Raw genomic sequence first — 14,705 nt, 5'->3', positions numbered from 1 at the left:
TCATAAAAACCCAGAGATGGTGTCCCTAGCCTCTGTTTTCCAGAAGCTTGGAATGGGTGATGGGATGGATCACTTGATGATTACCTGTTCTATTCATTCCCTCTGGGGCACCTGGCATTGGCCACTGTCAGAAGACAGGATATTGGGCTAGATGGACCTTTGGTCTGACAAGTATGGCCGTCCTTATGACACCACCACTCAGCTGACTTGGGCTTACAGGGCTAATAACTGCAGTGTAGAGATTTGGGCTCAGGCTGGAGCCTGGGCTCTGGGACCTTTCCCCTCATGTGGTATCAGAGCTAAGGCTCCAGCCTGAGCCTGAATGTGTATACTGCCATTTTATAGCCCCACAGCCTGAGCACTATGAGCCTAAGTGTTTGTCTACACTACGAAATTAGGTTGAATTTATAGAAGTCTATTTTTTTTCAAGCAACTTTATACAGTTGATTGTGCGTGTCCCCACTTAAGACCCTTAAGTCAGTGGAGTGCGTCCACAGTACCGAGGCTAGCATTGACTTCCGGAGCGTTGCACTGTGGGTAGCTATCCCACAGTTCCCACAGTCTCTGTCGCCCATTGGAATTCTGGGTTGAGATCCCAATGCCTGATGGGGCAAAAAACATTGTCGTGGGTGGTTCTGGGTACATGTCGTCAGCCCCCCCACCCACGCCCCATGAAAGCAATGGCAGACAATCATTTTGCACCTTTTCTTCCTGGGTTATCTGTGCAGGCGCCATATCACAGCAAGCATGGAGCCCGCTCACCGTACGTCTCCTGGGTGCTGGCAGATGCGGGACTGCATTGCTACACAGCAGCAGCTCATTGCCTTGTGGCAGCAGATGGTGCATTATGACTGGTAGCCGGCCTCGTTGTCTCCTAGGCGCTCTTGGCTGGCCTCGGTGAGGTCGGTCGGGAAGCCTGGGCAGACATGGGTGCTCCTGGCAGACCTCGGTGAGGTTTGTTAGGGGCGCCTGGACATAAATGGGAGTAACTCAGGTCATTCTCTTCTTTAAGTTTTGTCTACTGGAGATTCAGTCCTGCCTGGAATATTGGCAGAGGGATATCATAGGCCTGCTAAACCCCGGGTTGAGAGTTCAATCCTTGAGGGTGCCATTCTGCCTCAGGCTGCTCTCCCAGCCAGCAGCACCACGAGTACCCAGGAGACGACGGCTAGCAGTCGTACTGTACCGTCTGCTGCCAGCCTACCCCTTGCTCCCCCCTCCCTCCCGCCATGAAAGCAACGGCCAACAATCGTTTCGCACCTTTTTCCATGCGGGCGCCATATTGCTGTCAGCATCGTCGTCTACCCTCCACTTCCTCTGCCACCCTGCTCTTCTGCAGATGCCATACCACAGCAAGCATGGAGCCCGCTCAGATCACCGTGGCAGTTATGACCATTCTAAACACCACGTGCATTATCCAGCAGTATGTGCAGAACCAGAAATGCAAAAGTAGGCGATGGCAGTGCAGTAAGGAGAGTGATGAGGACATGGAAACAGACTTCTCTCAAAGTACAGCCTGGCAATTTGGCCGTCCTGGTGGCAATGGGGCAGGCTCATGCCATGGAACACTGATTCTGGGCCCGGGAAACAAGCACAGACTGGTGGGACTGCATAGTGTTGTAGGTCTGGGATGATTCCCAATGGCTGCGAAACTTTCAGATGCATAAGGGCACTTTCATGGAACTTTGTGACTTGCTTTCCCCTGCCCTGAAGCACAAGAATACCAAGATGAGAACAGCCCTCACAGTTCACAAGTGAGTGGCGATAGTCGTCTGGAAGCTTGCAATGCCAGACAGCTACCGGTCAGTCAGGAATCAATTTGGAGTGGGTAAATCTACTGTGGGGGCTGCTGTGATCCAAGTAGCCAACGCGATCACTGAGCTGCTGCTATCAAGGGTAGTGACTCTGGGAAATGTGCAGGTCATAGTGGATGGCTTTGCTGCAATGGGATTCCCTAACTGTGGTGGGGCCATAGACGGAATGCATATCCATATCTTGGGATCGGACCACCAAGGCAGCCAGTACATAAACCGAAAGGGGTACTTTTCCATGGTGCTGCAAGCACTGGTGGATCACAAGGGACATTTCACCAACATCAACGTGGGATGGCCAGGAAAGGTACATGACGCTCGCATCTTCAGGAACTCTGGTCTGTTTCAAAAGCTGCAGGAAGGGACTTTATTTCCAGACCAGAAAATAACCTTTGGGGATGTTGAAATGCCTATAGTTCTCCTTGGGAACCCAGCCTATCCCTTAATGCCATGGCTCATGAAGCCATACACAGGCAGCCTGGACAGTAGTCAGGAGCTGTTCAACTACAGGCTGAGCAAGTGCAGAATGGTGGTAGAATGTGCATTTGGACATTTAAAAGCACGCTGGCGCAGTTCACTGACTTGGTTAGACCTCAGCAAAACCAATATTCCCATTGTTATTACTGCTTGCTGTGTGCTCCACAATATCTGTGAGAGTAAGGGGGAGATGTTTATGTCGGGGTGGGAGGTTGAGGCAAATCGCCTGGCTGCTGATTATGTGCAGCCAGACACCAGGGCGGTTAGAAGAGCACAGGAGGGCGCGGTACGCATCAGAGAAGCTTTGAAAACCAGTTTCATGACTGGCCAGGCTATGGTGTGACAGTTCTGTTTGTTTCTCCTTGATGAAAACCCGCCCCCTTGGTTCACTCTATTTCCCTGTAAACCAACCGCCCTCCCCTCCTGCCTCTGATCACTGCTTACAGAGGCAATAGTCGTTGTTTCATATTCATGCATTCTTTATTAATTCGTCACACAAACTGCCAAGGTAGCCCGGGAGGGGTGGGGGAGGAGGGAAGCACTGGCTGGGGTGATGGAGGAGGGGAGGACGGAAGGACAAGGCCACACTGCACTTCAAAACTTATTGAATGCCAGCTTTCTGTTGCTTCGGAAGTCCTCTGGGGTGGACTGGTTAGGTGCCCGGAGACCCCCTTCCCCCACTGCGTTCTTGGGCATCTGGGTGAGGAGACTATGGAATTTGGGGAGGAGGGCGGTTGGTTATACAGAGGCTGCAGCAGTGGTCTGTGCTCCTGCTGCCTTTCCTGCACCTCAACCATACGCTGGAGCATATCCGTTTGATCCTCTAGTAGCCTCAACATTGCATCCTGCCTCCTCTCCTCTTGCTCGTGCCTCCTCTCCTCTCGCTCGTCCCTGCTGTCCTCACGTTCATTTTGTGCTTTCCTGGACTCTGACATTGTCTCCCTCAATGCATTGTGCTGGGCTCTTTCAGCGTAGGAGGCCTGCATGAGCTCAGAGAACATTTCATCGTGAGTGCGTTTTTTTCAGCTTCTAATCTTTGATAGCCTCTGGGACGGAGATGATACATGGATTGATGAAACATTTGCAGCTGCGGGAGGGAAAAATGGAGATTAGTGAACAATGGGTCGACTCTTTCATGGTGAACCAAGCTGTTAACATTACATAGCACGTGTGCCTTCCTTACAAGGTCGCATTTTGCCTCTTATATCAAGGGCCTGCTGGTACGGTGTGAGAGATCACACATGCAGGGCCAGCAGGCAACAGAATTCAGCTTGCAGGCAGACATGGTAAGCCAGTCTTTTGGCTTCTTTAACCTTCCTAACATGTGGGAATGGTTTCAAACAGCAGGGCCCCCATTTCACATACCAAGCACTCGTTGAATTGGCCATTTAAAAGGAGGGGCTGCGGTTTTCGGGTTAACATGCAGCACAAACCCAACTAACCACCCTCCCACCCCACACACCCAATTGTCTGGGATGATCACTTCACCCCTCCCCCCCGCCCCCCCGCGTCGCTAACAGCAGGGATGATTTCTGTTCAGCCACAAGCAAAGAGCCCAGCGGGAACAGCCACCTCTGAATGTCCCCTTAATAAAATTCCCCTATTTCAACCAAGTGACCATGAATGATATCACTCTCCTGAGGATAACACACAGAGAGAAAGAACGGATGCTGTTTGAATGCCAGCAAACACCGGGACCATACGCTGCCATGCTTTGTTATGCAATGATTCCAGACTACATGCTGCTGGCCTGCCATGGTAAAGTGTCCTACCAGGGAGGACGGAATAAGGCTGCCCTCCCCAGAAACCTTTTACAAAAAAGGTTTACCTTTTACCTTTGGGAGTACATCCAGGAGAGCTTCATTGAGGTGTCCCTGGAGGATTTCCACTCCATTCCCATACATGTTAACAGACTTTTCGAGTAGCTGTACTGGCCGCGAATGCATCCCAAGTCTTCAGGGCAAATTAATCATTAAACACACTTGCTTTTAAACCGTGTATTATATTTACAAAGGTACACTCACCAGAAGTCCCTTCTCCGCCTTCTAGGTCCAGGACCCCGCCTTCGGTGGGTTGGGAGGGTACTAGATCCAGGGTGAAAAACAGTTCCTGGCAGTCAGGGAAAACGGTTTCTCTGCTTGCTTGCTGTGCTTCAACCTCCTCATCTTCCTCATCCCCCAAATCCGCATCCCTGTTGCATGAGAGTTCATTGACAGAGTCCACGCAAAGGGCTGGGGTAGTTGTAGGGCCACCCCCTACAATAGCATGCAGCTCATCATTGAAGTGGCATGTCTGGGGCTCTGACCCAGAGCGGCTGTTTGCCTCTCTGGTTCTTTGGTACGCTTGCCTGAGCTCCTTAAGTTTCATGTGGCACTGCTGCAGGTCCCTGTTATAGCCTCTGTCCTTCATGCCCTTGGAGATTTTTTTCAAATATTTTGGCATTTCGTCTTTTTCAACTGAGTTCTGTTAGCACGGATTCATCTCCCCATACAGCGATAAGATCCAGTACCTCCCGTTCGGTCCATGCTGGAGCTCTTTTGCGATTCTGGGACTGCATGGTCACCTGTGCTTATGAGCTCTGCATGGTCACCTGTGCTGATGAGCTCACCACGCTGGCCAAACAGGAAATGAAATTCAAAAGTTTGTGGGGCTTTTCCTGTCTATCTGTGCATCTGAGTTGAGAGTGCTGTCCAGAGCGGTCACAATGGAGCACTCTGGGATAGCTCCCGGAGGCCAATGCCGTTGAATTGTGTCCACACTACCCCAAATTGGACCCAGTAAGGTCAATTTCCACGCTAATCCACTCATCGGGGAGGAGTACAAAAACCGGTTTTAAGAGCCCTTAAAGTTAGAAAAAATGGCTTTGTAGTGTGGATGGGTGCAGGGCTAAACCAATCTAACGCTGCTAAATCCGACCTAAACTCGTAGTCTAGACCAGGGCTTAGTCAGCTAACCTAAGCCAGCAATAGCTCAGCTGTAGATCTTTTATCGGACTGTAAAGATACCCTTAGTTTCCTCACCATTCCTGAGAGCCTTTTTGGTCCTAGTCAGCATTCTTCTAGGTGTCCAGGCCCTTCCTGCCCAATCTTCTCCTGTTCTATTTTCTCATTCTGCCGATAGCATCTCCCCCTCGCTTAGAAAGACATCTCTCTTTAAAAAATCAGTCTGTGATACCTTCTCTTTTTTTCTTACCTTCTCTGTCATCCCTTGACTGGAAGTGCTGACAGAGTGTCATTAAAAGTTAATGGATTTGCCAATAACCTCCATTGTCCCACCAGGGTGAGATTATTTAGGTGTTGATGGCACTTGATGATCCTCTCGTTCAGGGTCAGACACCAAAGCATCAGCTCCACCTCCACCTAACACAAGAGGGATGATGCACACTAGGGGTTTTGCCAGTATAGAAATATGGCAAAAAAATCAGTCCCCCAACTTGATATTACATTAGACATTTTTGCCAGTGTAGCAGAGCTGGCCTGAGACTCATCTCTACATTGGGACCCCAGAATCTTTCAATATACGCACTATGATTCTTACCACACCCCGCAGTAGTTGTTAACATTCATGCCTTTCTGTTCAATATAGCACACAAAGGAGAGTTTAATTCACCCACTGAAATGTTGAAAAGCCAGTTAGACATCTTCTTCATTGTAAACTTAGTAAGACTCAGCTGTACCTGAGAGTTACCTATTGTTATATAACATGTTAAATATGTGTCCTAATATACATCACTAGAAATTACTTCCAGTTTATTCTCTCTAATCTAGGGAAAGTCAAATGTTGTGACTTTTCATCTTCACAAGATGTTGACTTAAAAGTCTAGTTGTGTTGGTTGAAACATAAGGCTTATAAAGCAAATGGTTAAACATGCAAATACCCTGTTTGAGTCACTGAAGTATAATTGCAAGAGTTTAGTTTAGTTTAGTTTTGAAATTTAAATGGAGGGGTGGGAACCACTTACATTTATATGCAGTGAGCAGACTGAAAAAATCTATCATATGTGGCCCTTCAAAAATATATATCATTTAAACTGGTGGTGAGCATTTTAGCCAGCTGTAGAATCATAGAATCATAGAATATCAGGGTTGGAAGGGACCCCAGAAGGTCATCTAGTCCAACCCCCTGCTCGAAGCAGGACCAAGTCCCAGTTAAATCATCCCAGCCAGGGCTTTGTCAAGCCTGACCTTAAAAACCTCTAAGGAAGGAGATTCTACCACCTCCCTAGGTAACGCATTCCAGTGTTTCACCACCCTCTTAGTGAAAAAGTTTTTCCTAATATCCAATCTAAACCTCCCCCATTGCAACTTGAGACCATTACTCCTCGTTCTGTCATCTGCTACCATTGAGAACAGTCTAGAGCCATCCTCTTTGGAACCCCCTTTCAGGTAGTTGAAAGCAGCTATCAAATCCCCCCTCATTCTTCTCTTCTGCAGACTAAACAATCCCAGCTCCCTCAGCCTCTCCTCATAAGTCATGTGCTCTAGACCCCTAATCATTTTTGTTGCCCTTCGCTGGACTCTCTCCAATTTATCCACATCCTTCTTGTAGTGTGGGGCCCAAAACTGGACACAGTACTCCAGATGAGGCCTCACCAGTGTCGAATAGAGGGGAACGATCACGTCCCTCGATCTGCTCGCTATGCCCCTACTTATACATCCCAAAATGCCATTGGCCTTCTTGGCAACAAGGGCACACTGCTGACTCATATCCAGCTTCTCGTCCACTGTCACCCCTAGGTCCTTTTCCGCAGAACTGCTGCCTAGCCATTCGGTCCCTAGTCTGTAGCGGTGCATTGGATTCTTCCATCCTAAGTGCAGGACCCTGCACTTATCCTTATTGAACCTCATCAGATTTCTTTTGGCCCAATCCTCCAATTTGTCTAGGTCCTTCTGTATCCTATCCCTCCCCTCCAGCGTATCTACCACTCCTCCCAGTTTAGTATCATCCGCAAATTTGCTGAGAGTGCAATCCACACCATCCTCCAGATCATTTATGAAGATATTGAACAAAACCGGCCCCAGGACCGACCCCTGGGGCACTCCACTTGACACCGGCTGCCAACTAGACATGGAGCCATTGATCACTACCCGTTGAGCCCGACAATCTAGCCAGCTTTCTACCCACCTTATAGTGCATTCATCCAGCCCATACTTCCTTAACTTGCTGACAAGAATACTGTGGGAGACCTTCACAAGTAAGTTTAACTTTTACCAGTGGTGAGATACAAAAAGGGAGATTTCTCTGTACAAGTTTCCTTTTAGTGAAATCAAGGATTCTCCACTGCAATGGATTCCAACCTTTCTGGATAACTGTACCAATTTACCAGAAGTACTGCCTTGGTTGAATCAGCCAGTGTCTGATGCTGCACACAATTGTGTACACTAAAAATGACCCATTATAGACTGCAGGACTGGGATTTGGACCTACCACACTCCATTGTAGACATTGGGTATGTCTACACTGCAATGTAAGCCCAGGGCTAGTGGGACTCGAGTCAGGTGCCCTATGTTAGGGAACACTGGGCTTGAGCATCTACATTGTATTTTAACCCTATGGCAAGAATTTTCTGAACTGTGCTTGAACCTAGGGCTCTGGCATCCACACTGCAGTGTGCAGACCCAAGTCAAAGTAACATTATCCCAGAGTTCCTAGCAGGCCTTTTCTCCCCGACCACCCTGCCCCTGAAATGTGGCCACTCTATCCTTAAGACCATGGTGCACTTCTGGGGAAAACTTTACTGCATGCCCTGCACATTACCAGGAAACAGCTTGTTTTGCAAATAGCTTTATAGGTTTGTTCTCTTTTGCAAAACCAGGAGGCTCTCTGATAGTGTGCTTGCAGATTGGTGATCAGAACAGAATGGGTTAATGCTGTCATTAGTGGAGGTAAGCTGTGGAACAAATTGATTAAACTGAACAGTAATAAGTCACCAGGACCAAATGGTATTCACCAAGAGTTCTGAAGGAACTCAAATGTGAAATTGCAGAACTACTAATTGTAGTTTGGAACCTATTATTTAAACCAGCTTCTGTACCAAATTACTGGAGGATAGCTAATGTGACGCCAATTTTTAAAAAGGGCTCCAAAGGTGATCCTGGGAATTACAGGCTGGTAAGCCTGACTTCAGTACCAGGCAAACTGGTTGAAACTATAGTAAAGAACAAAATTATCAGACTCATAGATTAATATAATTTGTTGGGGAAGAGTCAACATGGTTTTTGTAAAGGGCAATCATGCCTCACCAATCTTCTAGAATTCTTTGAGGGGGTAAATAAGCATGTGGACAAGGGGGATCCAGTGGATATAGTGTACTTAGATTTACAGAAAGCCTTCGACAAGATCCCTCACCAAAGGCTCTTAAGCAAAGTAAGCTGTCATGGGGTAAGAGGGAAGGTTCTCTTATGGATTGGTAACTGGTTAAAAGATAGGAAATGAAGGGTAGGAATAAATGGTCCATTTTCAGAATGTAAATTTCAGAGGTAAATAGTGGTGTTCCACAGGGGTCTGTTCTGGGGCCAGTCCTATTCAACATATTCATAAACAATCTAGAAAAAGGTAAACAGTGAGGTGGCAAAATTTGAGGATGATACAAAACTACTCAAGATAGTTAAGTCCTAGGCAGACTGTGAAGAGCTACAAAAGGATCTCTCAAAACTGGGTGATTGGGCAACAAAATGCAGATGAAATTCAATGTTGATAAATGCAAAGTAATACACATTGGAAAACATCATCCCAACTATACATATAAAATGATGGGGTCTAAATTAGCTGTTACTACTCACGAAATAGATCTTGGTGTCGTGGATAGTTCTCTGAAAACATCCACTCAATGTGCAGTGGCAGCCAAAAAAGTGAACAGAATGTTGGGAATCATTAAGAAAGGGATAGATAAGACAGAAAATATCACATTGCCGCTATATTAGGGCTGTGAAGCAATTAAAAAAATTAATTGTGATTAATCGTGCAATTTAAAAAATAATAAATACCATTTATATAAATATTTTTGGAGGTCTTCCACATTTTCAAATATTTGATTTTAATTACAACACAGAATACAAAGTGTACAGTGCTCACTATATATTTAGATTACAAGTGTTTGCACTGTAAAAAAACAAAAGAAATAGTATTTTCCAATTCACCTAATACAAGTACTGTAGTGTAATTTCTTTATCATGAAAGTTGAACTAACAAATGTAGAATTATTCACAAAAAAATCTACATTCAAAAATAAAACAATGTAAAATTTTAGAGCCTGCAAGTCCACTCAGTCCTCCTACTTGTTCAGCCCATGACTCAGACGAACAAGTTTGTTTACATTTTCAGGAGATAATGCTGCCCGCTTCTTCTTTACAATGTCACCTGAAAGTGCGTTCGCATGGCACTGTTGTAGCTGGCATCGCAAGATATTTATGTGCCAGATGTGCTAAAGATTCATATGTCCCTTCATGCTTCAACCACCACTCCAGAGGATATGCGTCCATGCTGATGATGGGTTCTGCCTGATAACAATCCAAAGCAGTGTTGACCGATGCATATTCATGTTCGTCATCTGAGTCAGATGTCACAAGCAGAAGGTTGATTTTCTTTTTTGGTGGTTCAGATTCTGTAGTTTCCGCATTGGAGTGTTGCTCTTTTAAGACATCTGAAAGCATGCTTCACACCCTGTGCCTCTCAGATTTTGGAAGGCACTTCAGATTCTTAAATCTTGGGTGGAGTGCTGTAGCTATCTTTAGAAATCTGACATTGGTACCTTTTTTTGTGTTTTCTCAAATCTTCAGTGAAAGTGTTCTTAAAACAAACAACATGCTGGGTCATCATCTAAGACTGCTGTAACATGTAATATATGGCAGAATGCAGGTAAAACACAGCATGAGGCATACAATTCTCCCCCACGGACTTCAGTCACCAATTTAATTAATGCATTATTTTTTTAACGCGTGTCATCAGCATGGAAGCATGTCCTCTGAAATGGTGGCCAAAGCATGAAGGGGCATCTGAATGTTTTGCATATCTGGCACGTAAACACATTGCAATTCTGGCTACAAAAGTGCCATGCGAACGTCTCTTCTCACTTTCAAGTGACACTGTAAATAAGAAGCGGGAAGCATTATCTTCTGTAAATGTATACAAACTTATTTCTCTTAGCGACTGGCTGCACAAGAAGTCGGACTGAGTGGACTTGTAGGCTCTAAAGTTTTACATTGTTTTGTTTTTGAGTGCAGTTATGTAACAAAAAAAAATCTACATTGTAAGTCGCGTTTTCACAATAAAGAGATTGCACTATGGTACTTGTATAAGGTGAATTGAAAAATACTATTTCTTTTATCATTTTTACAGTTCAAATATTTGTAATAATAATATAAAGTGAGCACTGTACACTTTGTATTCTGTGTTGTAATTGAAATCAATATATTTGAAAATGTAAAAAAACATCCAAAATATTTAATGAATTGCAATTGGTATTCTATTGTTCAACAGTGCAATTAAAACTGCGATTAATCGTGATTAATTTTTTTTAATGGCAATTAATGTTTTTGTTAATTGCGTGAGTTAATTGCGATTAATCGACAGCCCTACTCTATATAAAACTATGGTACGCCCACATCTTGAATACTGTGTGCAGATGGGGTCGCCCCATCTCAAAAAAGATATATTGGAATTGGAAAAGGATCAGAAAAGGACAACAAAAATAATTAGGGGTATGGAACGGCTTCCATATGAGGAGAAATTAATAAGACTGGGACTTTTCAGCTTGGAAAAGAGACGGCTAAAGGGAGGATATGACTGAGGTCTATAAAATCATGACTGGTGTGAAGAAAGTAAATATGGAAGTGTTATTTACTCCTTCTCATAACACGAGCTAGGGGTTACCAAATGAAATTAATAGGCAGCAGGTTTAAAACAAACAAAAGGAAGTATTTCTTCACACAACGCACAGTCAACCCGTGGAACTCTTTGCCCGAGGATGCTGTGAAGGCCAAGACTATAACATGGTTAAAAAGAAAACTAGATAAATTCATGGAAGATTGGTCCATCAGTGGTTATGAGCTAGGATGGGCAGGGATGGTGTCCCTAGCCTTTGTTTGCCAGAAGCTAGAAATGAGCGACAGGGAATGGATCGCTTGATTCTCTGTTCTGTTCATTCCCTCTGGGGCACCTGGCATTGGCCATTCATGTCGGAAGACGGTATACTGGTCTAGAGGGACCTTTGGTCTGACCCAGTATGGCTGTTCTTATGCTGACCTGAGCTGCTACCATTTGCAAAGGGGGTGTGGCTTCCACTTTCAATATAATGGATTACTGATTGTTGGGATAGCAAGGACTAAGGAAGTGGTCCCACAAAATTGTGGGATACTTCCAGCTGAATCCTGGGACCTCAGTCAACACTGCAAAGCAACAGGGCTCAGAGCTTGGATCCTGGCTTGATTCAAGCTCAGACCCTCCAGCCCTGGGTCTCAGCCCTGAGTTAGCCTTGAGCCTGGGCTTAAGCATGGGTTTACATTGCAGGATAGACACTTCCACTGAATCCTGAGATTAGGTCTGAATAAAGACTGGGAGTGGTTGGGTCATTACAAAACCTAAACCTAATTTCCCCAATACTAATTTCCCCCAACTGTTACTCACACCTTCTTGTCAACTGTCTGAAATAGGCCACTCTCATTACCACTTCAAAAGTTATATTTCCTCCCTTGGTATCCTGCTGTTAATTGATTTGTCTCGTCAGACTGACCTCACATTTGGTAAGGCAACTCACATCCTTTCATTTTCCACTCCATGCATCTGATGAAGTGGATTCTAGCCCATGAAAGTTTATGCCCAAATACATTTGTTAGTCTCTAAGGTGCCACAAGGACTCCTCATTGTTTTTGCTGATACAGACTAACATGGCTATCACTGTGACACCTGTCACCATGCAAGGCACTGAATTTAGCCATATGAAGTGAAAATCCATCAACTTCATTAAAAATCTCGTGAAGATACAGACAGACATCATCTTCCTTTCCAAATGCAAACAAATGGGCATCATACCAAAAGGACTGAAGGTAAAAAATCCATTACAATCAACATACCACACAGACTATAGTAAGAGATTGTGCCACACACTCTCAAAGAAACTGGAGAACCACCTGATCAACATCCTATACAGCAAACAGGAGAAGATCAAGAATGAACTCTCAAAACTAGAAACTCTCTTAAAAAACCAATCTTCCACACAAACGCCCTCGTGCCTGGACTTTACAAAAACTAGACAAGCCATTTACAACACACACTTTGCTTCTCTACAGAGGAAAAAGGACATTAATCTATCTAAACTCCTACATGCCACAAGGGGCCACAACAGTGGTTCCCGTAACTCACCCAACAATATTGTTAATCTATTCAGCTATACTCTTAGCCCGACAGAAGAGTCTGTCCTATCTTGGGGCCTTTCCTTCTGCCCCACCGCCCCCACAAACATGATGCAGTTCTGCGGTGACCTAGAATTCTACTTTCAACGTCTCCGACTCAAGGAATATTTCTAACGCACCACCAAACAGCACTCTAACCCACAGGAAACTTCCTACCAGGACTACAAAAAGAAGGATTCTGCGTGGACTCCTCCTGAAGGTCGAAACAACAGACTGGACTTCTACATAGAGTGCTTCCGCCAACACACACAAGCTAAAATTGTGGAAAAGCAACATCACTTGCCCCATAACCTCAGCCATGCAGAACACAACGCCATCCACAGCCTCAGAAACAACTCTGACATTCATAATAAAAAAGGCTGACAAAGGAGGTGCTGTAGTCATCATGAATAGGTCTGAATTTGAACAAGAGGCTGCTAGACAACTCTCTGACACCACAGTCTACAGGCCATTACCCTCTGACCCCACTGAGGATTACCAAAAGAAACTATACCATCTGCTCAAGAAACTCCCTAAAGAAGCACAGGAACAAATCTACACTGACTGCATGGCCAGAGTTGAAACCCCTGTTCCTCAGTGGTCTTAACTTGCTTTGAGTACTGCGCTTCTCCTGTTATTGCTGTATATCATTCTTCATAGTATAGTTGTCCGTCCTCGTTTTTCCCAGTCCCTCAGCTTGTTAGTAGTCCATTTGTTAGATTAGGAATTGGAATCAAAGCCTTCCCCCTTGGCGGGACTCTTCCTCAGCCGGGGATTATGCCCAGGCAAGCCAGGTTTAAGTACTGTGCTTCTTTGCCCTTGCTCATTCTCTGTGAGCAACAAGCATCAATGCTGCCTCTATTGCCTCGGTGAAGTTCATGTCTCTGTGTGCTGCTCTATCTGCAGCTCCTTCCTGCTCCGAACCCAGGAAGCACAAGAGCTTCGCTGCTGTAAGTTCCTGATGCAAGAAACAATGTGCCCTTGTGCGCCACAGAATCAGGCACCAATGGATCCGTCGGACCACCGCTCCACCCCAGCAGCCAGTCCAGCTCCCATCCCGTCCTGCCTGGCACTGGCAGCACCGCCGCATCTGCCCAAGCAGCATCGTGTGCATAAATAGTACACATGGGCACAAGGGTGGCTCCCCCAATGGAGTCCACCCACAAGTGCAGCGTTTCCTCCCTGAGCTGTGCCTGAAGTCTCGCTCGAAGCATAAGTCCAGGCACCGTGCTCCGACAACATCAACCTCGGCCCTGGTAACTGCTCCCCAGCCCTTGCCTCCACCGCTGTCCACTTCACTGGGACTATCCGGTCTCTCCCACTCAGTTCTGTGCACACCAGAACACTTGTCCCCCTTGACTGCTATGGCTGAGCTGATGCTCCCATTTGCTGGCTCCACACCACGGCCTGCACTGGTGGCTACCGTTGGTCCTCTGTCCCCAGCTGAGGAGCCTTTCCTATTGATGGACCACCTTCCATTGCCTCCTGCTGCTCCAACGGTTCCGCCTCTGCCGGAACCATCCTCAGACTCGGACTGACTCTTTGATGTGGATCCTGCCTTCTCGCCAGCCCATTGCCACCCCAGATGGCAGCCCTACCCACCAGCTTCCGGGCAATTTGCCAACCTATGGTTTGCCTACCCGTCAACGCTCTCCATCCACCGCCTACAGTGCTCATTCGGACATCCTTGCTCTGCCCGATCTGCCCACGCCACAGGCATTGCCGGAACTGTAGGCCCTGTAGGTCCCTACTGGTGCCTCTTCCTCACCCAACTACGCACTCATCCCTTCCTCTCTCTTGCCTCCAGCCGACCATGCTCAATATCAGGCCCTTCTTCATCATGTAGCCACTGTCCTCAACCTTCCCATGGAGGATGTCCAGGACCCACAGGACCAGTTCCTGGATAGTCTTCAGCTTCCAGGTCCTCCTCATACTACCTTACCCATCCCTAATGCCATCCTTCAGCCTCCACAGGCAGTCTGGCACACAGTGGCTTCCTGCATCTACTCCAAAGCGGGCTGAATGCCAC

Source organism: Chelonia mydas, chromosome 3 (assembly GCF_015237465.2).
Source record: "Chelonia mydas isolate rCheMyd1 chromosome 3, rCheMyd1.pri.v2, whole genome shotgun sequence".
Lineage (NCBI taxonomy): Eukaryota > Metazoa > Chordata > Testudines > Cheloniidae > Chelonia > Chelonia mydas.
The sequence above is the reverse complement of the archived record's forward strand: the minus strand, read 5'-3'. Positions refer to the sequence as shown.